Consider the following 25849-nt stretch of genomic DNA (forward strand, 5'->3'; position numbering starts at 1 on the left):
CGGTTGTTTTTGCTACTCTTGAATGGCTCGAAACTTTAAAATGTCACTTCCTTGCAGATCTCATTCGGTATAAATGAAACTGATTTTAAAGTTTAAACTTGCACTTGGAAATTTGTTCCTGGGGATTGCGTCTTTTTTTGCCTTTCAGAGGGCTCACCCCTTGGATCCAACATCCTGACACAGATGTAGAGGGCTTGCTTGCAAATCCTTGAGACTCCTGCAGTCTCTAAATCTTTCCAATCTGAACTTAAAGAGGCATCCCTGAGGACATTCAACTGCTGGGATCATGTGTTTGGCATTGAGAATATCTCTATGTTTCATGATTTTCTTTTCAAGCAACAGTTATGGTTCTGTTCATTTTAGAAATGATTGTTTTTTGTAAGACTGGACGAATCATATTAGAGAATGACCAATTTCTTCACATCCTGGCCTGGCATCCACCAAATTTGTGTCAGCAGGTCTTTCTGTTCTGTGCGGGGCCATTGGCTACCTGTGGTCTGCTCAGGAGTGAGAGCCTGCATCTCCGTGTTTATCCTGGACCCCGGCCAGAAGGATGGCAAAGAATAGCATTCCGATTTCAAAGTCACGGCTGCATCAGGCCATGTTCACATACAGCTGAACATCCACTGAGCAAACCAAAGGGCTAGGCTCAGGACCTTGGGAGACAGCGGCCCCTCCTAAGGACACTAAATCAGGTCATTAAAGTACCCTTGAGAAGAAGGGTGGGCGCAACCAAAGAGGCCTACGTAGCCTAGAGTGAAATGAAAATGAAATCATGACCATGCACGTGATTCTTAAAGAAACATTTTCCCCAGGTCAGTGACCGCTGTTTCTGAAAACTGACCTTTTTGTAGGTGGGCCTTTCCTATCAGGGTACTGATGGCCCTGGTTATGGTGAACTTGCCCCGCCACCAACACGCTCCGCCAGGATTAATGGCCCATGAGTCTCCACGTGCACTTTTACCTCCAAGGCTTGGCTCGCAGGTTTATTTCATAGGGTCACTTCCAGGGGGCGCAGTACCTTCCAGAATGCTGTATGGAGAATGCTTCTGAGGCTGCAGGTGGATTTAGTGGGAGAGGAGGCAGCCGTTGGTTATGGAAGGGCCTTGGGCAGGGAATGAGGAGAAAGGCAAGTCCTCTCTGCTGTGCTCCTGGGGGGTGGGAGCCCCTCCCTGCTCGCTGGCCCTGGCAGATGGGTCTCCCGGCAAGCGTGGCTTGGGACTCAACGGTTCTCTCTGGCCTCTCCTTCCCAACAGGACCACTGAGCCTGGCCTGCAGACCAGGTGGCCTCCCCATTTAGGGGGGGGTGTTTCTGGGGGCCCCCCGAGCCTTTTCAGGATGATCACCCCTACACACACCCCACCCAGCCAAACCATCAGTCACGTGTTGCCACTTATTTCCCCGTGGTAATAAGTTCTTCACACGTGTGACTTTGACACATATATAAGGTTTCTTCACATGGATAGACTAGTTTTCACTTCTCTCTTGTTGAACATTTGGCTTATTCAGATTTTTTTCTCTTAAAAAAGAATACTGTAATTAAATTTTTAAAATAACGCCCTTTTGAAATTTAAAGGAGTTTCTTAGAATAGAATCCCAGAAGTAGGATTATTAGTTCAAACTAAATGTATATTTTAAAGTTTAGATATGCATTTCTAAGCTGATTTCAAAAGAATCAACTTAACAACTTATTGTCTAGTCAGTAGTTATTAAATTATTTTAAAAATTTGAGAGGTAAACAGTTGTGAGTTATGTCTTAGGATACAACAATAAGTTATTTTTTATCTTTTTTTTTTTTTTTTTTTTTTTTGCTCTATGCGGGCCTCTCACTGTGTGGCCTCTCCCGTTGCAGAGCACAGGCTCCGGACACACAGGCTCAGCAGCGATGGCTCACGGGTCCAGCCGCTCCGCGGCATGTGGGATCTTCCCGGACCGGGGCGCGAACCCGTGTCCCTTGCATCGGCAGGCGGACTCTCAACCACTGCGCCACCAGGGAAGCCCCAACAATAAGTTATTTTTATCTAATTACAATGGTAGAAAGTTTGGAAAATATAGAACAAAAAAGAGGGAGAAAATAAAAACAACAGATGCCAAGACCTTCAACGTGGCGGAGGAATGAGACGCGGAGAACACCTTCGTCCCCACAGATACATCAGAAATACAGCTACACGTGGATCAGCTCCTACAGAACACCTACTGAACGCTGGCAGAAGACCTCAGACCTCCCAAAAGGCAAGAAAGTCCCCACGTACCTGGGTAGGGAAAAAAAAAGAATAAACAGAGACAAAAGGATAGGGACGGGACCTGCACCAGTGGGAGGGAGCCGTGAAGGAGGAAAGGTTTCCACACACTAGAAGCCCCTTCGCGGGCGGAGACTGCGGGTGGCGGAGGGGGGAAGCTTCGGGGCCGTGGAGGAGAGCACAGCCACAAGGGTGTGGAGGGCAAAGCGGAGATATTCCCGCACAGAGGATCGGTGGTGACCGGCACTCACCAGCCCGAGAGGCTTTGCTCACCCGCCGGGTCGGGCGGGGCTGGGAGCTGAGGCTTGGGCTTCGGTCAGAGCGCAGGGAGAGGACTGGGGTTCCGGCATGAACACAGTCTGCAGGGGGTTAGTGCGCCACGGCTGGCCGGGAGGGAGTCCGGGGAAAAGTCTGGACCTGTCAAAGAGGCAAAAGACTATTGTTTCCTGGTGCGCGAGGAGAGAGGATTCAGAGCGCAGCTTAAAGGAGCTCCAGAGACGGGCGCGAGCCGCGGTTAACAGCGCGGATCCCAGAGACGGGCATGAGACGCTAAGGCTGCTGCTGCCGCCACCAAGAAGCCTGTGTGCGAGCACAGGTCACCATCCACACCCCTATTCCGGGGAGCCTGTGCAGCCCACCACTGCCAGGGTCCCGGGATCCAGGGACAACCTCCCGGGAGAACGCACGGTGCGCCTCAGGCTGGTGCAATGTCATGCCGGCCTCTGCCGCCGCAGGCTCGCCCCGCACTCCGTACCCCTCCCTCCCCCCGGCCTGAGTGAGCCAGAGCCCCCGAATCAGCGGCGCCTTTAACCCCGTCCTGTCTGAGCGAAGAACAGACGCCCTCTGGCGACCTACACGCAGAGGCAGGGCCAAATCCAAAGCTGAGCCCCAGGAGCTGTGAGAACAAAGAAGAGAAAGGGAAATCTCTCCCAGCAGCCTCACAAGCAGCGATTAAATCTCCACAATCAACCTGATGTACCCTGCATCTGTGGAATACCTGAATAGACAACAAGTCATCCCAAATTGAGGAGGTGGACTTTGGGAGCAAGGATATATATATATATTTTAACTTTTTCTCTCTTTAGGAGTCTGTATGTGTATGATTCTGTGTGTGATTTTTTCTGTATAGCTTTGCTTTTACCATTTGTCCTAGGGTTCTGTCTGTCCAGTTTTTTTGTTGTTAGCACTTGTTATCATTGGTGGATTTGTTTTTTGGTTTGGTTGCTCTCTTCTTTCTTTCTTTTTTTCTGTTTTTTTATTACTTTTTAATTATTCTTTATTTTTTTTAATAACTTTATTTTATACTTCTTTCTTTCCCTTTTTTCCCTTTTCTTCTGAGCCACGTGGCTGACAGGGTCTTGGTGCTCCGGCCGGGTGTCAGGCCTGTGCCTCTGAGGTGGGAGAGCCAAGTTCAGGACATTGGTCCACCAGAGACCTCCCAGCTCCATGTAATATCAAATGGTGAAAGGTCTCCCAGAGATCTCCATCTCAATGCTAAGACCCAGCTCCACTCAACGACCAGCAAGCTACAGTGCTAGAAAACCTATGCCAAGAAACAAGCAAGACAGGAACACAACCACACCCATTAGCAGAGAGGCTGCCTAAAATTATAATAAGTCCACAGACACCCCAAAACACACCACCGGACGTGGTCCTGCCCACCAGAAAGCCAAGATCCACCCTCATCCACCGGAACACAGGTACTAGTCCCCTCCACCAGAAAGCCTACACAGCCCACTAAACCAACCAAAGCCACTGGGGGCAGACACCAAAAACAAGGGGACCTACGAACTTACAGCCTGCGAAAAGGAGACCCCAAACACAGTTAGGGCAGCAAAACGAGAAGACAGAGAAACACACAGCAGATGAAAGAGCAAGGTAAAAACCCACCAGACCAAACAAATGAAGAGAAAATAGGCAGTCTACCTGAAAAAGAATTCAGAATAATCATAGCAAAGATGATCCAAAATCATGGAAATAGAATGGAGAAAAAACAAGAAATGTTTAACAAGGACCTAGAAGAACTAAAGACGAAACAAACAATGATGAACAACACAATAAATGAAATTAAAAATTCTCTAGAAGGAATCAAGAGCAGAATAACTGAGGCAGAAGAACGGATAAGTGACCTGGAAGATAAAATAGTGGAATAACTACTGCAGAGCAGAATAAAGAAAAAAGAATGAAAACAATTGAGGACAGTCTTAGTGACCTCTAGGACAACATTAAATGCACCAACATTCGAATTATAGGGGTCCCAGAAGAAGAAGAGAAAAAGAAAGGGACTGAGAAAATATTTGAAGAGATTATGTTGAAAAATTCCCTAATATGGGAAAGGAAATAGTCAATCAATTCCAGGAAGCGCCAAGTCCCATACAGGATAAATCCAAGGAGAAACATGCCAAGATACACAATAATCAAAGTATCAAAAATTAAATACAAAGAAAAAATATTAAAAGCAGCAAGGGAGAAACAACAAATAACACACAAGGGAATCCCCATAAGGTTAACAGCTGATCTTTCAGCAGAAACTGTGCAAGCCAGAAGGGAGTGGCAGGACATATTTAAAGTGATGAAAGGGAAAAATCTACAACCAAGAATACTCTACCCAGCAAGGATCTCATTCACATTCGACAGAGAAATTAAAATCTTTACAGACAAGCAAAAGCTAAGAGAATTCAGCACCACCAAACTAGCTTTACAACAAAGGCTAAAGGAACTTCTCTGGGCAGGAAACACAAGAGAAAGAAAAGACCTACAATAACACACCCAAAACAATTATGAAAATGGTAATAGGAATATACATATCAATAACTACCTTAAATGTAAATGGTTTAAATGCTCCCACCAAAAGACGTAGACTGGCTGAAAGGATACAAAACAAGACCATATATATGCTGTCCCTCCTTCAGACCTAGGGACACATACAGCCTGAAAGTGAGGGGATGGAAAAAGATATTCCATGCAAATGGAAATCCAAAGAAAGCTGGAGTAGCAATTCTCTTATCAGACAAACTAGTGTTTAAAATAAAGACTATTACAAGAGACTAAGGACACTACATAATGATCAAGGGATCGATCCAAGAAGAAGATATAACAATTGTAACTATTTGTGCACCCAACATAGGAGCACCTCAATACATAAGGCAAATACTAACAGCCATAAAAGGGGAAATCGACAGTAACACAATCATGGTAGGGGACTTTAACACTCCACTCTCACCAATGGACAGATCATCCAAAATGAAAATAAATAAGGAAACACAAGCTTTAAATGATACATTAAACAAGATGGACTGAATTGATATTTATAGGACATTGCATCCAAAACAACAGAATACACTTTCTTCCCAAGTGCTCATGGAACATTCTGCAGGATAGATCATATCTTGGGTCACAAATCAAGCCTTGGTAAATTTAAGAATACTGAAATCGTATCAAGTACCTTTTCCAACCACAACATCATGAGACTAGATATTAATTACAGGAAAAAAACCTGTAAAAACTACAAATACTTGGAGGCTAAACAATACACTACCATATAACCAAGAGAACACTGAAGAAATCAAAGAGAAAATCAAAAACTACCTAGAAACAAATGACAATGAAAACACGACGACCCAAAACCTATGGGATGCAACAAAAGCAGTGCTAAGAGGGAAGTTTATAGCAATAGAGTCCTACCTCAAGAAACAAGAAACATCTCAAATAAACAAACTAACCTTACACCTAAAGCAATTAGAGAAAGAAGAACAAAAAAACCCCAAAGTTAGCAGAAGGAAAGAAACCATAAAGATCAATAAGAAATAAATGAAAAAGAAATGAAGGAAACAATAGCAAAGATCGATAAAACTAAAAGCTGGATTCTTGAGAAGATAAACAAAATTGATAAACCATTAGCCAGACTCATCAAGAAAAAAAGAGAGAAGATTCAAATCAACAGAATTAGAAGTGAAAAGGGAGAAGTAACAACTGATACTGCAGAAGTACAAAGGATCATGAGAGATTACTACAAGCAACTCTATGCCAATAAAATGGACAACCTGGGAGAAATGGACAAATTCTTAGAAACGCACAACCTTCCCAGACTGAACCAGGAAGAAACAGAAAGTATAAACAGACGAATCACAAGCACTGAAATTGAGACTGTGATTAAAAATCTTCCAACCGGCTTCCCTGGTGGCGCAGTGGTTGAGAGTCTGCCTGCCGATGCAGGGGACACGGGTTCGTGCCCCGGTCTGGGAAGATCCACATGACCCGGAGTGGCTGGGCCCATGGGCCATGGCCCCTGAGCCTGCGCGTCCGGAGCCTGTGCTCTGCAACGGGAGAGGCCACAACACAGAGAGGCCCGTGTACTGCAAAAAAAAAAAAAAATCTTCCAACAAACATAAGCCCAGGACCAGATGGCTTCACAGGTGAATTCAAACATTTAGACAAGAGCTAACACCTATCCTTCTCAAACTCTTCCAAAATAGAGCAGAGGAAGGAACACTCCCAAACTCATTCTATGAGGCCACCAACAACCTGATACCAAAACCAGACAAAGATGTCACAAGAAAGAAAACTACAGGCTAATATCACTGATGAACACAGATGCAAAAATCCTCAACAAAATACTGGCAAACAGAATCCAACAGCACATTAAAAGGATCATAAACCATGATCAACTGGGGTTTATCCCAGGAATGCAAGGATTCTTCAATATACTTAAATCAATCAATGTGATACACCATATTAACAAACTGAAGGAGAAAAACCATTTGACCATTTCAAAAGATGCAGACAAAGCTTTCAACAAAATTCAACACTGATTTATGATAAAACCCTCCAGAAAGTACTCATAGAGGGAACTTACCTCAACATAATAAAGGTGTTATATGACAAACCCACAGCCAACATCATTCTCAATGGTGAAAAACTGAAACCATTTCCACTAAGATCATGAAGAAGACAAGGTTGCCCACTCTCACCACTATTATTCAACATAGTTTGGAAGTTTTAGCCACAGCAATCAGAGAAGAAAAAGAGATAAGAGGATTCCAAAACGGAAAGGAAGAAGTAAAGCTGTCACTGTTTGCAGATGACATGATACTATACATAGAGAATCCTAAAGACTCTTCCAGAAAACTACTAGAGCTAATCAACGAATTTGGTAAAGTAGCAGGATACAAAATTAATGCACAGAAATCTCTTGCATTCCTATACGGAAATGATGAAAAATCTGAAAGAGAAATTAAGGAAACACTCCCATTTACCATTGCAACAGAAAAAATAAAATACCTAGGAATAAACCTATCTGAGGAGACAAAAGACCTGTATGCAGAGAACTATAAGACACTGATGAAAGAAATGAAAGATGATACGAACAGATGGAGAGATATACCATGTTCTTAGATTGCAAGAATCAATATTGTGAAAATGACTATACTACCCAAAGCAATCTAATGATTCAATGCAATCCCTATCAAACTACCAATGGCATTTTTCACAGAACTAGAACAAAAAAATTCACAATTTATATGGAAACACAAAAGATCCCAAATAGCCAAAGCAATCTTGAGAAGGAAAAATGGAGCTGGAGGAATCAGGCTCCCTGACTTCAGACTGTACTACAAAGCTACAGTAATCAAGACGGTATGGTCCTGGCACAAAAACAGAAATATAGATCAATGGAACAGGATAGAAAGCCCAGAGATAAACCGACGCACATATGGTCACCTTATCTTTGATAGAGGAGGCAGGAATATACAGTGGAGAAAGGACAGCCTCTTCAATAAGTGGTGATGGGGAAGTTGGACAGGTACATGTAAAAGTATGAGATTAGATCACTCCCTAACACCATACACCAAAATAAACTCAAAATGGATTAAAGACCTAAGGATAAGGCCAGACACTATCAAACTCTTAGAGGACAACATAGGCAGAACACTCCATGACATAAATCACATCAAGATCCTTTTCGACCCACCTCCTAGAGAAATGGAAATAAAAACAAAAATAAACAAATGGGACCTAATGAAACTTCAAAGCTTTTGCACAGCAAAGGAAACCATAAACAAGATGAAAAGACAGCCCTCAGAATGGGAGAAAATATTTGCAAATGAAGCAACTGACAAAGGATTAATCTCCAAAATATACAAGCAGCTCATGCAGCTCAATATCAAAAAAACAAACACCCAATCCAAAAATGGGCAGAAGACCTAAATAGACATTTCTCCAAAGAAGACATACAGATTGCCAACAAACACATGAAAGAATGCTCAACATCACTAATCATTAGAGAAATGCAAATCAAAACTACAATGAGGTATCACCTCACACTGGTCAGAATGGCCATCATCAAAAAATCTACAAACAGTAAGTGCTGGAGAGGGTGTGGAGAAAAGGGGACCCTCTTGCACTGTTGGTGGCAATGTAAATTGATACAGACACTATGGAGAACAGTATGGAGGTTTCTTAAAAAACTACAAATAGAACTACCATACGACCCAGCAATCCCACTACTGGGCCTATACCTGGAGAAAACCATAATTCGAAAAGAGTCATTTACCACAATGTTCTTTGCAGCTCTACTTACAATAGCCAGGACATGGGAGCAATTTAAGTGTCCATCGACAGATGAATGGGTAAAGAAGACGTGGCACATATATACAATGGAATATTACTCAGCCATAAAAAGAAACGAAATTGAGTTATTTGTAGTGAGGTGGATGGACCTAGAGTCTGTCATACAGAGTGAAGTAAGTCAGAAAAAGAAAAATAAATAGTGTATGCTAACACATATATATGGAATCTAAAAAAAAAAAAAAGGTTCTGAAGAACCTAGGGGAAGGACAGGAATAAAGACACAGATGTAGAATATGGACTTGAGGAGAGGGGAAGGGGGGAGGGTAAGCTGGGATGAAGTGAGAGAGTAGCATTGATATATATACACTACCAAATGTAAATAGACAGCTAGTGGGAAGCAGTCACATAGCACAGGGAGGTCAGCTCTGTGCTTTGTGACCATCTAGAGGGGTGGGATAGGGAGGGTGGGAGGGAGATGCAAGAGGGAGGAGATATGGGGATATATGTATATGTATAGCTGGTTCACTTTTTTATAAAACAGAAACTAACACACCATTGTAAAGCAATTAGACTCCAATAAAGATGTTAAAAAAATTTTTTAAAAAAGAGTTCGCATGCCACAACTAAGGAGCTGGCAAGCCACAACTAAGGAGCCCACGAGGCACAACTAAGGATCCAGCGAGCCACAACCAAGTAGCCTGCAAGCCGCAACTAAGACCTCACGCAACCAAATTAATTAAATAAATATTTTAAAAAGTAAAAAATAATCATAAAAAATAAGAACAACATATGAAGGTCACTAGGGGGAGAAGGGTATGATTTCTTTAACCTCCTATCAAACAGTTCAGAAAAAAGTATACAGTTTTAAATAACGTGTAATAGTATGTATATAATAACATACATTATACACACGTCATTCATATAAAATATAAATTGTGTACATCTGAAACATACATTCATTTAAAATTATATACAAATTATACAATGTACCTATTATACACACATGAAATTTTATACAATATAAAGATATATTATTTTATAGAGAGTTATAATGTGTGTGTGTGTGTGTGTGTGTGAGAGAGAGAGAGAGAGAGAGAGAGAAAGAGCACAATAAAGCAACCATTGGCAAAATGGGAACAGCTGGTGAGCCTGGGTGACGTGATGTGAGAATTCTTTATACTATTCTTGCAATTTACCTATAAATGTGATATTATTTCAAAATAAAACATTAATAGATTTTGGGTAATATACTTTCAGAGGTTTTTTTTTCTTTGCATAAAAACTCCATTTTCTGCCAATTTGGAATTCACATGATTTAGTGTTTTTAGCGGCAGGCTGCATAACATCCCATCTACCATCAATATGTTGCCATGACCTTTATAGATCATCTTATGAATGTAAGCAATTTCTTTCCTGTGGAACTTTCAAGTTGTCTCCAATTTTTCACGATTAAAAATATTTCATTAAGTGTCCCTGGAAGAAATCTATAGTCACATCTTTGGTAAATTCCCTTACTGAGAAAGGTTGCTAACACAAATTGGCAAATGCCCCGGACAGGTTTCTGCTAATTAACTTCACCACTCGAAATGCAGAAGAATCGCTTCATCAATTGCCAGAAACAGAAGCTGCTTAAAGCAGCCCAAGACGGAAGCAGGGTCTCCGCTGGTGCTCTGGGGGAGGGGGGACCCTCAGGGGCTCCAACTGCAGGGAGTGCAGCCTGGCATTTCCGACCCGGAGGGCCCGGAGTTGCCATCTGAGTGTGACCTTCTGCAGCCGTCTCCCCCCGCCTGCCTCTCGGCAGCCTGGCAGCTCCGTTGCAAAGCTCTGAGTTTTGATTCCCTCCACTGCCGCTCCGGGAGTCTTTGGCCCGCACTCCGGGCCTTGTAGTTTAGCTGCTCCTCATGTGAGGGCAGGTGGGCCAGGGGCTGGGCAGGCGACAGATGTCTTCGATCTGGGCAGGAGCAGGGAGGTGGCAACCCACACCTTGGAGTCACATTGTTCCCTGTGAGTTCACTACAGTTTTTGTTCAATCTTGAAAAAAAAAAAGGAAATGTTGACAGGTTTAGCTGTTTCATCGTTTTATAAGCAGATAGGGTAGGGGTCCCCCGAGAAAGAGAAGCAGGCATGGATTTCTTGACATACGAGAAGCTGTTTTTGGCCTAAGCCGCTTTGTGAGCTAAGTCTGGCCACAGTGCTTGCCCTTGAACAGCTCGCGGTAATCAACGATCTCAAGGGAAGTCAGGGAAAGCAGGAACAAAGGAAAAGTAGTCAAGAAACAAGAGGTCAGAGATAAAACAGTCCTAGCTCCTCCTCAAGGGACGTACGTGACATCTGACCCAGTCTCTGAGTTCTGCAGGAACTCAGGCCCCCACTCAGGGGGAGGACGGAACTATGGTGCTGACCCTCCAGACTTCACTCAACCAAAGACTGGACTCTGTTGACCTCCGCCCCAATTCTAGGCTGAGTTCTCCCCTGCTCAAGCCCCTTCACGAACATGCACGTACCCTTAGCTTAAAAGTTCCCCAGTTTGCTGTTTGGGGGAGACACTGCTTTGGGAAAGACCCCCGGTGTTCTCCTTACTGGCTGCAAATAAGAAATCCTTCCTTCTCCTAATTGTGGTTGTGTCTTTTAGCTCGACACCCAACAAGAGGTAAACCCGGTTTTCAGCTAACAGTTTTAATGGCATTTCTTCGAATACTCGATGTTTAGCATTTGTGCGAGTTTCGTGACCGTTTCCCTTTCTTCTGTAAAGGGCCCGTCGGTGTCCTTTCATCATATTCCTATTAGAGTGTTTTTTCCTTCATTGACCTGCATGAAGCCTTCGTAAAGGCTATTACCCTTTGTCATGTAGCTCAAACATTTGTCCCACTTTGCTATTCACCGTTTATATTTTGCTTACAGTGTCTTTTGACATTCAACAGTTTCTCATTTTGTACCATCAAATCTGTCTTTTTTTTTTTTTTTTTTTTTTTACTACAGCTCAACATTTATAGAAATGCTTCTTCCTTTGCCTTCATCTGAGAGGTTTTGCCTTCCACATGCTTATACATTATGTATCTATATGTTTTCTTCCAGCCACTTTGGTTTTCCGCCCTGCATCCCCTCTGGCTTACCCCCATGGTACCCCAAGGAGGCACTCGATCCATGAGTGATGGCTGTTGACTCGAATGAAGGGTAATGAAAACTCTCTCTGGTCTAATGACTTTTGAACATTATTTGCGAGGCTGCAAATGAGAATTCAAGAAGTCATGTCCTCAGCGATACCCTAGTGCCTCTCAGAGGATCTGGCTAATTGAATTCAAACCATATGTGGGAGCTGCCCTTCCCAGGGCGACGTGCTCAGAGGCAGTGGGAATGAGATTTTTCCAGATCCTGGGAGCCCCACAAGAGGAGCAAGTGAATCTGGAAGGCAACAGCTTCCTTCTTTCCCTTCAGAGATTTGGATTACGTTGTGCATCTTCTAACAGCAACCATTTCTGAAAATTCATAGAGTTGATAACACGCGGCGCTGTCAGCAAAGAGCAAAGCCAGCTCATTGTTTTAAAGTGGAAAATGGTCCACACGCTCAAGGCAACGGGTCGACTGTTACTACTGATCTTTTCACGATGTCTTTGAGCGCATACATGGGAGACCACAATAGCATCCCCGTGGTGGGCCTTACAGTGGTTCCAGGACCTTAGATCCTATTTTTAAAAGTGCCCACAGAAAACAAAAACAAAACCAGAAACCATGTAGTACATTTCTAAAGACATACTACTCCTACAGTGTCCTCTGCTGTCTCAACTTTGGGGAGCAATCTTTGGTTTGAAATCTTGCTTTTTTGACAGAATTATTGATTCTGTCTTGACTCCTTGACTACAAAGTTCATGAATCATTACAAATCAACAACTGTAGAATGGTCTCTTTCACCAACATCAGGAAAAAGGGAGCTTGGGTTTTCTAAATAAAGTGTCTGGAGAAAACCAATGTGTGTATTGCACAGATTATGTTGTTAATAATGCATTTTTCGGTGAAGTTAACATTTTATGGGTTATTAATAATATATGGATTTAGGAAAATATATATTTCTACAGAAAGAAGGGAAAGTTATAAACCTTGAATCTCACATCTTTGTAACAGTGCAGTTGTGACCTATATTTGATGAAAGGTTGCTGTTACTTTTTATTGAGAATTAAGTTCCTTCACTGATGTAAGCTGGAGGTTTCAGAATCCAGAAGTTTGTTTCCACTTCTGGTCAAGACTGTGCTGATGGTACCTCCTCACTTCCTTACCCATCGTGCACGTCACTCACGGCTCTGAGCACCGTCAATGCCAAAACGTCGGCTTTGAAGAATCAAGCCAGGGCATGTGAATGTCACTTTTCTACGTGTATATAGAGGAAGTCTCTCTCACTTCTCAGAATGTGATTTAAACTTGGCAATTTCTGTTTAGAACTTGAAAAGGGTCTGTCTGTCCTATTACCTTCGACTTTGAAGAGAGACTTCGTGCAGTGTTCACTTTCCCAGATGGAGGAAGACACAGAAGGAAGAAAAGTGAGGAACAGCTGGTGAGGTCCAGATGTAATGGAAAAAAGTAAGCCCAGATGGCTGATAACTTTGAAATGAGAACATCCTGACACCCATGGGTGCCCAGCTCTCAGCCAGGTACTGGGGAGGAGAAGCAAGACATACCCCCGCCCCTGGGGTGCTTTCAGTCTGTCTGAAACATCACATTTTTTCCCAGGTCATGAGAAAACTACTTAATTCTTCCTTACTCTGCCACACCTAACATCTCACTGCTAAGGATGCAAATTTCCAAGGCAAATATTTTCTAATTTTATTTCCCTGAAGCTGTGAGGAATCTTATACCATAATTAAAGTCTGCTGGAGTTCAGAATGTGCTATCCCAAAATATGGCAAACTGAATATTTTAAGTGGAAAGAATTTGAGAAATGGCTGGTGCAGGTGCTTCCTCCCTGAAGCAGTCATAAGAACCTCATGGGAGAGATGCCCTCTCTGTACCCAGAGGAAAGGAGCATCCTTATCTCAGAGATGGACACCAAGGGGAATCCGAATGAACAGGCCTCACTAAGTTCCCCAAAGCTTCCCACCCTTAGCTCAGACCCTCTGTCCTACTACATTTTCCCATGACTTTCACTCTTCATCAAAACTAATAAAAGGCTCAGGGTTAACTATTTCATTAACTGTTCCCCTTTTTTTTTTTAAACATCTTTATTGGAGTGTAATTGCTTTACAATGGTGTGTTAGTTTCTGCTTTATAATAAAGTGAATCAGCTATACACATACATATACCCCCACATCTCCTCCCTCTTGCGTCTCCCTCTCACCCTCCCTATCCCACCCCTCCAGGTGGTCACAAAGCACCGAGCTGATCTCCCTGTGCTATGCAGCTGCTTCCCACTAGCTATCTATTTTACATTTGGTAGTGTATATATGTACATGCCACTCTCACACTTCATTCCAGCTTACCCTTCCCCCTCCCTGTGTCCTCAAGTCCATTCTCTACGTCTGTGTCTTTTTTCTTCTTCAGCCCCTTGGTTCTTCAGAACCATTTTGTTTGTTTGCTTTTTTACATTCCATATATATGCATTAGCATACGGTACTTGTTTTTCTCTTTCTGACTTACTTCACTCTGTATCAGAGACTCTAGGTCCAACCACCTCACTACAAATAACTCATTTTCGTTTCTTCTTATGGCGAGTAATATTCCACTGTATATATGTGCCACATCTTCTTTATCCATTCATCTGTCGATGGACACTTAGGTTGCTTCCATGTCCTGGCTATTGTAAATAGTCTGGCCTTACATTTAGGTCTTTAATCCATTTTGAGTTTATTTTTGTGTATGCTGTTAGGGAGTGTTCTAATTTCATTCTTTTACATGTAGCTGTCCAGTTTTCCCAGCACCAGTTATTTAAGAGGCTGTCTTTTCTCCATTGTATATTTTTGTCTCCTTTATCAAAAGTAAGGTGACCATATATGCGTGGGTTTATCTCTGGGCTTTCTATCCTGTTCCATTGATCTATATTTCTGTTTTTGTGCCAGTACCATACTGTCTTGATTACTGTAGCTTTGTAGTACAGTCTGAAGTCTGGGAGCCTGATTCCTCCAGCTCCATTTTTCCTTCTCAAGATTGCTTTGGCTATTTGGGATCTTTTGTGTTTCCATATAAATTGTGAATTTTTTTGTTCTAGTTCTGTGAAAAATGCCATTGGTAGTTTGATAGGGATTGCACTGAATCTGTAGATTGCTTTGGGTAGTATAGTCATTTTCACAATATTGATTCTTCCAACCCAAGAACATGGTATATCTCTCCATCTGTTTGCATCATCTCTAATTTCTTTCATCAGCGTCTTATAGTTTTCTGCATACAGGCCTTTTGTCTCCTCAGATAGGTTTATTCTGAGGAATTTTATTCTTTTTGTTGCTGTGGTAAATGGGAGTGTTTCCTTAATTTCTCTTTCAGATTTTTCATCATTTCCATATAGGAATGCAAGAGATATCTGTGCATTAATTTTGTATCCTGCTACTTTACCAAATTCATTGATTAGCTCTAGTAGTTTTCTGGAAGAGTCTTTAGGATTCTCTATGTATAGTATCATGTCATCTGCAAACAGTGACAGCTTTACTTCTTCTGTTCCTATTTGGATTCCATTTATTTCTTTTTTCTCTCTGATTGCTGTGGCTAAAACTTCCATAACTATGTTGAATAATAGTGGTGGGAGTGGACAACCGTGTCTTCTTCCTGATCTTAGAGGAAATGGTTTCAGTTTTTCACCATTGAGAATGATGTTGGCTGGGGGTTTGTCATATATGGCCTTTATTATGTGGAGGTAAGTTCCCTCTATGCCTATCCTCTGGAGGGTTTTTATCATAAATGGGCATTGAATTTTGTCAAAAGCTTTGTCTGTATCTATTGAGATGATCAAATGGTTTTTCTCCTTCAATTTGTTGATACGGTGTATCACATTGTTTGATTTGCATATATTGAAGAATCCTTGCATTCCTGGGTTAAACCCCAGTTGATCATGGTGTATGATCCTTTTAATGTACTGTTGGATTCTGTTTGCTAGTATTTTGTAGAGGATTTTTGCATCTATGTTCATCAGTGATACTGGCCTGTAGTTTTCTTTCTTTGTGACATACTTGTCTGGTTTTGGTATCAAGGTGATGGTGGCCTCATAGAATGAGTTTGGGAGTGTTCCTCCCTCTGCTGTATTTTGGAAGAGTTTGAGAAGGAAAGCTCTTCTCTAAATGTTTGATAGAATTCACCTGTGAGGTCATCTGGTTGTGGACTTTTGTTTGTTGGAAGATTTTTAATCACAGTCTCAATTTCAGTGCTTGTGATTGCTCTGTTTATACTTCGTATTTCTTCCCAGTTCAGTCTGAGAACTTTGTGCTTTTCTAAGAATTTGTCCATTTCTTCCAGGTTGTCCATTTTATTGGCATATAGTTGCTTGCAGTAATCTCTCATGATCCTTTTTATTTCTGTAGTGTCAGTTGTTACTTCGTTTTTCTTTCTTTTTTAAAAAAAATTATTTATTTTATTAATTTATTACTTTTGGCTGCATCAGGTCTTTGTTGTTGTGCACAGGCTTTCTCTAGTTGCGGTGAACGGGGGCTACTCTTCATTGCAGTGCACAGACTTCTCATTGCGGTGGTGTCTCTTGTGGAGCACGGACTCTAGGCACACAGGCTTCAGTAGTTGTGGCAAATGCGCTCAATAGTTGTGGCATGTGGGCTCTAGAGCGCAGGCTCGGTAGTTGTGGTGCACGGGCTTAGCTGCTCCACGGCATGTGGGATCTTCCTGGACCAGGGCTCGAACCCATGTCCCCTGCCTGCATTGGCAGGTGATTCTTTTTTTTTTTTTTTTTGCAGTACGCGGGCCTCTCACTGCTGTGGTCTCTCCAGTTGTGGAGCACAGGCTCCAGACCCGCAGGCTCAGCGGCCATGGCTCACGGGCCCAGCCGCTCTGCGGCATGTGGGATCTTCCCGGACCGGGGCACGAACCCGTGCTCCCTGCATCAGCAGGTGGACTCTCAACCACTGCGCCACCAGGGAAGCCCGTTACTTCTCCTTTTTTCATTTCTAATTCTATTTATTGGAGTCTTCTCCCTTTTATCCTTGATGGCTAATGGTTTATCAATTTTGTTTACCTTCTCAAAGAACCAGATTTCAGTTTTATTGATCTTTGCTATTGTTTTGTTTCTTTCATTTATTTCTGTTCTGATCTTTATGATTTCTTTCCTTCTGCTAACTTTGGGGTTCTTTTGTTCTTCTTTCGCTAATTGCTTTAGGTGTAAGTTTAGGTTGTTTATTTGAGATGTTTCTTGTTTCTTGAGGTAGGATTATACAACTTCTTATACATCTTGTAAGAGGGATTATAAACTTCTCCCTTAGAACTGCTTTTGCTGCATCCCATAGGTTTCGGAACATCGTGTTTTCATTGTCATTTGTTTCTAGGTATTTTTTATTTCCTCTTTGATTTCTTCAGTGATCTCCTGGTTATTTAGTAGTGTACTGTTTCCCTCCATGTGTTTGTATATTTTACAGATTTCTTCCTGTAATTGATATATAGTTTCAGAGCATTGTGGTTGGAAAAGACATTTGATATGATTTCAAATTTCTTAAATTTACCAAGGCTTGTTTTGTGACCCAAGATATAATCTATCCTGGAGAATGTTCCATGAGCACTTGAGAAGAAAGTGTATTCTGTTGTTTTTGGATGGAATGTCCTATAAATATCAATTCAGTCCATCTTGTTTAATGTATCATTTAAAGCTTGTGTTTCCTTATTTATTTTCATTTTGGATGATCTGTCCATTGGTGAGAGTGGAGTGTTAAAGTCCCCTACCATGATTGTGTTACTGTCGATTTCTCCTTTTATGGCTGTTAGTATTTGCCTTATGTATTGAGGTGCTCCTATGTTGGGTGCATAAATATTTACAACTGTTATATCTTCTTCTTGGATTGCTGCCTTGATCATTATGTAGTGTCCTTCTTTGTCTCTTGTAATAGTCTTTATTTTAAAGACTATTTTGTCTGATATGAGAATTGCTACTCCAGCTTTCTTTTGATTTCCAATTTGCATGGAATATCCTTTCCCATCCCCTCACTTTCAGTCTGTTTGTGTCCCTAGGCCTGAAGTGGGTCTCTTGTAGACAGCATATATACGCATCTTTTTTTTTGTATCCATTCGGCTGGTCTACGTCTTTTGGTTGGAGCATTTAATCCATTTACATTTAAGGTAGTTATCGATATGTATGTTCCTATTACCATTTTCTTAATTGTTTTGAGTTTGTTATTGTACGTCTTTTCCTTCTCTTGTGTTTCCTGCCTAGAGAAGTTCCTTTAGCCTTTGTTGTAAAGCTGGTTTGGTGGTGCTGAATTCTCTTAGCTTTTGCTTGTCTGTAAAGATTTTAATTTCTCCATTGAATCTGAATGAGATCTTTCCTGGGTAGAGTAATCTTGGTTGTAGGTTTTTCCCTTTCATCACTTTAAATATGTCCTGCCACTCCCTTCTGACTTGCAGAGTTTCTGCTGAAAGATCAGCTGTTAACCTTATGGGGATTCCCTTGTATGTTATTTGTTGTTTTTCCCTTGCTGCTTTTAATATTTTTCTTTGCATTTAATATTTGTTAGTTTGATTAATATGTGTCTTGGCCTGTTTTCCTTGGATTTATCCTGTATGGGACTCTCTGTCCTTCCTGGACTTGATTAACTATTTCCTTTCCCGTATTAGGGAAGTTTTCAACTATAATCTCTTCAAATATTTTCTCAGTCCCTTTCTTTTTCTCTTCTTCTTCTGGGACACCTATAATTTGAATGTTGGTGCATTTAATGTTGTCCCAGAGGTCTTTGAAACTGTCCTCAATTCTTTTCATTCTTTTTTCTTTATTCTGCTCTGTGGTAGTTATTTCCACTATTTTATCTTCCAGGCCACTTATCCATTCCTCTCTCTCAGTTATTCTGCTATTGATTCCTTCTAGAGAAGTTTTCATTTCATTTACTGTGTTGTTCATCATTGTTTGTTTGCTCTTTAGTTCTTTTGGTTCCTTGTTAAATGTTTCTTGTATTTTCTCCATTCTATTTCCAAGATTTTGGATCATCTTTACTATCATTACTCTGAATTCTTTTTCAGGTAGACTGCCTATTTCCTCATCATTTGTTTGGTCTGGTGGGTTTTTACCTTGCTCTTTCATCTGCTGTGTGTTTCTCTGTCTCTTCATTTGTCTTAACTTACTGTGTTTGGGGTCTCCTTTTCACTGGCTGTAGGTTCGTAGTTCCCATTGTTTTTGGTGTCTGCCCCCAGTGGCTAGGTTTGGTTTAGTGGGTTGTGTAGGCTTCCTCATGGAGGGGACTGTTGCCTGTGTTCTGGTGGATGAGGTTGGATCTTGTCTGTCTGGTGGGCAGGAACGCATATGGTGGTGTGTTTTGGCGTGTCTGCGATCTTATTATGATTTTAGGCAGCCTCTCTGCTAATGGGTATGGTTGTGTTCCTGTCTTGCTAGTTGTTTGGCATAGGGTGTGCAGCACTGTAGCTTGCTGATTGTTGAGTGGAGCTGGGTCTTAACATTGAGGTGGAGATCTCTGGGAGAGCTTTGATATTACGTGGAGTTGGGAGGTTTCTGGTGGACCAATATCCTGAACTTGGCTCTCCCACCTCAGAGGCACAGGCCTGACACCTGGCCGGAGCACCAAGACCCTGTCAGCCACCCGGCTTAGAAGAAAAGGGAGAAAAATGAAAGAAAGAAAGAAAAAAATAAAATAATGTTATTAAAATACAAAATTAAAAAATATTAAAAATTTTGAAAAACAATGAAAGAAGGAAGCAAGCCAAAAAACAAATCCACCAACGATATTAAGTGCTAAAAACTATACTAAAAAAAAAAAAATCCAGACAGACAGAACCATAGGACAAATGGTAAAAGCAAAGCTATACAGACAAAATCACACAAAGGATACACATACACATTCACAAAAAGAGAAAAAGGAAAAAAATATATATATCTATATATATAAAAAAAGGAAGAGAGCAACCAAATCCATAAACAACTCTACCAGTGATAATAAACTCTAAACACTAAACGAAGATAAACATAAAACAGAAATAAATTAGATGCAGAAACTAAACCCCAAGTCTACAGTTGCTCCCAAAGTCCACCGCCTCAGTTTTGGGATGATTTGTTATCTATTCAGGTATTCCACAGATGCAGGTGCATCAAGTTGATTGTGGAGGTTTAATCCGCTGCTCCTGAGGCTGCTGGGAGAGATTTCCCTTTCTCTTCTTTGTTCGCACAGCTTCTGGGGTTCAGCTTTGGGTTTGGACCCGCCTCTGCACGTAGGTTGCCTGAGGGCGTCTGTTCTTCACTGGGACAGGACGGGGTTAAAGGAGCTGCTGATTCGGGGGCTCTGGCTCACTCAGGCCGGGGGGAGGGAGGGGCACGGAGTGCGGGGCGGGCCTGTGGCGGCAGAGGCCGGCGTGACGTTGCACCAGCCTGAGGCGCACCGTGCGTTCTCCCGGGGAAGTTGTCCCTGGATCACGGGACCCTGGCAGTGGCGGGCTGCACAGTCTCCCCAGAGGGGGGGTGTGGACGGTGACCTGTGCTCGCACACAGGCTTCTTGGTGTCGGCAGCAGCAGCCTTAGCGTCTCATGCCCGTCTCTGGGGTCCGCGCTGATAGCCGCGGCTCGCACCTGTCTCCGGAGTTCATTTAGGCGGTGCTCTGAATCCCCTCTCCTCGCACACCCCGAAACAATGGTCTCTTGCCTCTTAGGCGGGTCCAGACTTTTGCTCAGACTCCCTCCCGGCTAGCCGTGGCACACTAGTCCCTTCAGGCTGTGTTCACGCAGCCAACCCCAGTCCTCTCCCTGGGGTCCGACCTCTGAAGCCCGAGCCTCAGCTCCCAGCCACCGCCCGCCCTGGCGGGTGAGCAGACAAGCCTCTGGGGCTGGTGAGTGCTGGTTGGCACTGATCCTCTGTGCGGGAATCTCTCCACTTTGCCCTCTGCACCCCTGTGGCTGCGCTCTCCTCCATGGCTCCAAAGTTTCCCCCCGTCCCACCCCGTCTCCGCCCACAAAGGGGCTTCCTAGTGTGTGGAAACTTTTCCTCCTTCACAGCTCCCTCCCACTGGTGCAGGTCCCGTCCCTATTCTTTTGTCTCTGTGTTTTCTTTTTTCTTTTGCCCTACCCAGGTACATGTGGAGTTTCTTGCCTTATGGGACCTCTGAGGTCTTCTGCCAGTGTTCAGTAGGAGTTCTGTAGGAGTTGTTCCACATGTAGATGTATTTCTGATGTATCTATGGGGAGGAAGGTGATCTCCATGTCTTACCCCTCTGTCATCTTGAAGGTACTCCCAATTGTTCATTTCCTAATGAAGGCTCCCATGGCATGGAAAACTGAAATAAATTTGCTTTCTCCTATTAATCTGTCTTTGTCAGTTTAATTTTCTGGCCCAGCCAGGGACCCTAAAATCGTCAAGGATAATCTATTCCTCCTGGTCTCTTCATTGTCAGTAATGTTACTTAAAATGTTAGTGAAATGCCAAAGTACGTCTGCACCTTTCATTCTTAGACACATGTGCACACGTGCAGCATGGTGTCAGCATGAAGAGCTCGAACATTCTGGAGGGAAGTTGGCATGGTTCAGGACTCAGCCCAACCCACCCACATGAAATTACCTGGGCCACTTACACCGTCCTCCCCCGCTTACTCCACTTCCTCATGTAAAATGGAGATTATTCCGGGGGTCACACCACACTCGTGGGCTTTTCTTAATTCAGAGACCAGCTCAGAGGAGGGAGGGGAACAATTTAAACAGCAAGGGGTGATGCCCCAGGCCTCTGCCCTGCTGGGGGACCAGATGGGAGGTGGGAATCTCTGGTCTTGCCTCACTGTGCTGAGTGGGATTCTAGTAATTTTAAAAGAAACTTTTTGTGTGTATCACATCCCCTAAACATGCCGGTTTCTTTAGTTGCTCAATCGATCTGTTTCAGAGCATGGAGAGAAGTTAGTCTGCCTTCCAGATAGCACTTAGGGATTTTTAAGGGTGATTTTAACACCATAACAGTCCATTCTTATCTGACTTAGAAACTGTCTCCGCCCCCTAGCCCACACTCATGCACACACAGACCACCACTCCACCTCCTATTAAAAGGAAGCCAGTCCAGTCAGAAGCCTACCCACCTACCCGCCCATGTGAAATGTTAATGATTTGTCAATGTGTCTGTTCATTAGCCTTGAGACTTTTCTTCCCCCAGGAAAGAAAGGAATGGCGACATCTCAGAAAACAAAAAGAGACCCTGGAGCAACTTGAGCCCTGAAACCCACTCTCTCAATATATTTCATGAGACAACAGTCTTGAAAGCCAAGCTCTGTGGGGGAGGAGAAGGTAATTTTCAGAATTCCTTGGGTTTCATTAGCATGGCAAGGGCTCCACCTAAGAGACTCGATCTTGGAGATTATCTATCTATATGTCAGAGGCAGAGGAAATCTAGAATACGACATAGAGGAGAAATCCACTTCCTCTAGTTTGGACAGAAGAAGGGCTTTGTTTCTCCAGCGTGTTTCCAGACCTTTCCATGGGGCATGCAGGAAGGTGTTGGGAAGTTCCTGTATGCTCCATGGGTAGACAGGGAAGCTAATGGTACTGATTGGCAAACTAGCAAGGGAGTTATGCCAGTGAGAGCAAAGTGCCCTTGTAGACAAGGGATGCAAGCACCGGGACTGGGGGTCTAGGGGAGTCTCCGTGTAAGCAGATAGGTTGGGGGTCCCCGGAGAAAGAGAAGCAGGAATGGCTTTCTTGACATAAAAGAACTCATTTTGGCCTAAGCCATTTTGTGATCTCAGCCTGGCCGCAAGGCTTGCCCTTGAACAGGAGAAAAGTCAGTCAAGTAAGATTGCAGTGATAACAGAGTCCTTGGGCCTCCTCAAGGGATATACCTGACAATATATCTTTGAGTTCTGCGGGAACAAAGGCCCCCAGGACAGAATGATGACGTTGACCCTCCTGACTTCAGTCAACTAAAGCTTGGACCCTGTGGACCTTTGCCCTAATTCTAGGCTGAATTCTCCTCTGCGCAAGCCCCCTCATGCACATACTTTTAGCTCAAAACTTCCCCAATTTTGCTGTTCTGGGAGACTCTGCTTTAGGAAGGATCCCCAGTGTTCTCCTTACTTGCCGCAAGTAATAATAAATCCTTCCTTCTCCCAGTCTTTGGCTCGGTTGTGCCCATTGGCTTGACACCCACCAAGAGGCAAACCCGCAGCTCAAGCTCAGAGAGCTCGCCTGCTATGGACTTGGATAGCAGATGCCGGTAGAACAGGCAAGGAACAGCGTGGATGCAGAGGACAGCAAGGGTCCTGTCTTAGTCTACTCGGGCTGCCATATGAGATACCACATACCGAGGGGCTTTTCTAACGTAAATCTGTCACATTTCTGGAGGCTGAGAAGTCCAAGATCAAGGTGCCGGCAAGGTATGTTTCACTTCAAGGTCTCTTCCCTTGGCTTGCAGGCGGCCGCTCTCTTGTTGTGTGCTCACACGACCTCTTCCTTGTGCCCTCGGAGACACAGAGTGCCAGCCCTCTGCCATCTCTTCTTATAAGGACACTAGTCCTGCCGGATCAGGGCCCCACCCTCGTGTGACCTCACTTAGCCTTAATTATTTCTATAGATGTTCCATCTCCAAATACAGCCACAGGGAGTGAAGGCTTCACAAAGTGAGTTTGTGGAGTTACAAACATTCAGTCAGTAACGGGTCCATTGCTATCTGAGGACCTGAAAGCACATCTGAGACTCTGTTTTACTCATCCCTGAGTTCTTCCCGTGTGTATATGAGACTACATGTTAATAAACTTGTTTGTCTTGGTCTTCTTAGTCTGTTTTTTTGTTACAGAGCCCTGAGAACCTAAGAGGGATAGAGGGAAAATGTCTCCCTGTGTGACACGTGGTTAACACTCAAAAAAAAAAAAAAATTCTAAGCTATCATTTTTAGAAACACTTGGATGGGATCCTGGGTTCAGCAGTTTTCTGTTCAAGCTCCTCTTTTCTGTTCGGAGGATGCTCACTGTCGACCAATCCAAGATCACTTCGTGGGGGGTGGGGGCTGGGAGGTAGAGGAATCTTGCTTGACTGCTAATTGAGAATTAGGGTTGAAACACCCCAATCTGAAACAAATTCCGCAAAAGCATATATCACCAATTAGAATCAATTTCACCATCTAGAAATACTGATGTCTACACACCCCAGTTTAATCCATGCACAAATCTTTCTTATCCATCGTAGAGACGCAGGCTTAGCCTTGCTAATGAAATGTCACGGGCTACCAAAAACCCAGAAAAATATCCTGGATTATTTTGTCATTTTGATTTAATAAACGTTTCAGCTGAGAGAGAAAGACTTGGAATTACAATTATGTCAGCATATAATAATTAAATCTGGCCTAAGCAGCCTCCAGGTATATTTTTAAACAAAAACAAACACAAAAATTCTGTACGTGAGCTCAATAGCTTTTAATGGTAAGCACACATTTGGCAACACATAACCGTTAAGTGGATCATTGCTAATTCCTTCAGTATCCGTGTAATAACAACAGTCACGAGGAACCACAGTGGATTTAACACACAGTGTGGGTTTATTTCTTTATAAATAGGCAGCAGTGAAAAGATTTATAATTTCCCTCTTGCTGACATCAGTGGGCAAGTAAGGCAGGCGGCCCCGTCGGCTCTGATGAAAAGATATCACACGTCGTATCCAGTTAACATGGGTAACGGTTGTAATATCTTTCCTCTGATGTCAGTTACAGCTGTTGCCCCATTTCAGGCATGTCAGCAAAGTTCAGCTATTTGCACAAAGGGAGGATGTTCTGAAAGTCATCCACAGGACATTTTTCCTATGTCTTTCACGCTTGGCGTTGTCTCATCCAAAAGATTTAAAGAAATCCTTAATTGTTTTTCCCCAGCTGCAAGTCAGACCCCAAAACTTCTTTCTCTTCCCTTTTAAGCTTTGATAAGAACAAGCCAGCCTTTTTGAAGGTCCTAGAGGCAAGGCAAGTCTCCCCACCCCCGACCCCTTTGTCAAGGTCCTGATGTGTGAAGATCTGAGAGAAAGACCACTGCTTGAAGTCACGTTTCCAGCTGCAGTCTGGCAGGTGACAGCAGCCGCCCTGAAGCGGATGTGAAAACCTTCTTAGAGAAGCAAGAGAAATGGGAAGGATTTCAACGCCTGCCCCGCTACGCACACCCCAGACAACTACCTCAGACAGTCTCTTGGGGTCCCAGCATCAGAACTCTGCCTGAGGCAGCCGACGGACTTGAAAGAAACCCTCCATTTGGGGGGGCAAAGTGCCAATATCGTCGCTATGTTCCATGTGGAGAAAACATCTGCGTGGAGGAGCCCTCCTCTCCCAGACCAGCAGCCCGACGGTGGGGAGACGGGCCGTGGATTCTCAGGGAAGTTTCTGACAGCCTGCTCTCCAGAGAAGTGGGGGACATCGTGTCCACGGGGGACAGAGGAGGCTGGAGCGACTTCCAAAGTGTTTCAGCCCTTGGGGTGGCTCGTGCAGCTCAGGGACAGCCGATTCCAAAAGGTTTCTATTTAGCTAGACATTCGTGGGTCATTACCAAGTACTGATGAAAGGACAAATACAGTGAACTCTGTAACGGAGAACCATCTGCTGATAGACTCATTTTAATCACTTCACAGGTCATCTCCTTTGCTTTTAATGCACATGCCCACACTCTCACACAAACCCACAGTGAATCCTTTTTGTTTTTGCCATCACGTTCTTACTTCCTTAACCCAGAACCGGCCTGTCCCTGCTGTCAGAGTCCCTCCAGTGGGGCGAGGTGGCCGCACATCCCCTTCCTCTTGTTCTGCCTCATGCTCAGACCGTCGGCCACTTGATGTGGTTGGAGACCAGGTCCATGGCCTGCAACTTTTATACCGACAAGTGCTGACGTGGGAGGACTTCTGAGGGAATAGGATTTTCAAACGCTCTTCAACAGTTGGTTGTTTCGCAAATAGTTCTTTCAATGAGCCTTGTTTC

General features: G+C 43.4%; 1 long non-coding RNA gene across 1 annotated transcript; it reads right to left on the reverse strand.

Moving 5' to 3' along the window:
* Positions 1-11156: 11156 nt before the first annotated feature.
* Positions 11157-22889, reverse strand: LOC113623678 (uncharacterized). Its single transcript, XR_003434008.1, has 3 exons — positions 22803-22889; positions 12400-12403; positions 11157-11196 (listed from the first exon to the last, which is right to left on the reverse strand). It is a non-coding gene; the product is annotated as an uncharacterized LOC113623678 (long non-coding RNA).
* Between the last annotated feature and the right edge of the window lie 2960 nt (positions 22890-25849).

The sequence above is a fragment of the Aethalodelphis obliquidens genome, unplaced genomic scaffold (assembly GCF_003676395.1).
Source record: "Aethalodelphis obliquidens isolate GAN/ISIS:26980383/991018 unplaced genomic scaffold, ASM367639v1 scaffold11, whole genome shotgun sequence".
Lineage (NCBI taxonomy): Eukaryota > Metazoa > Chordata > Mammalia > Artiodactyla > Delphinidae > Aethalodelphis > Aethalodelphis obliquidens.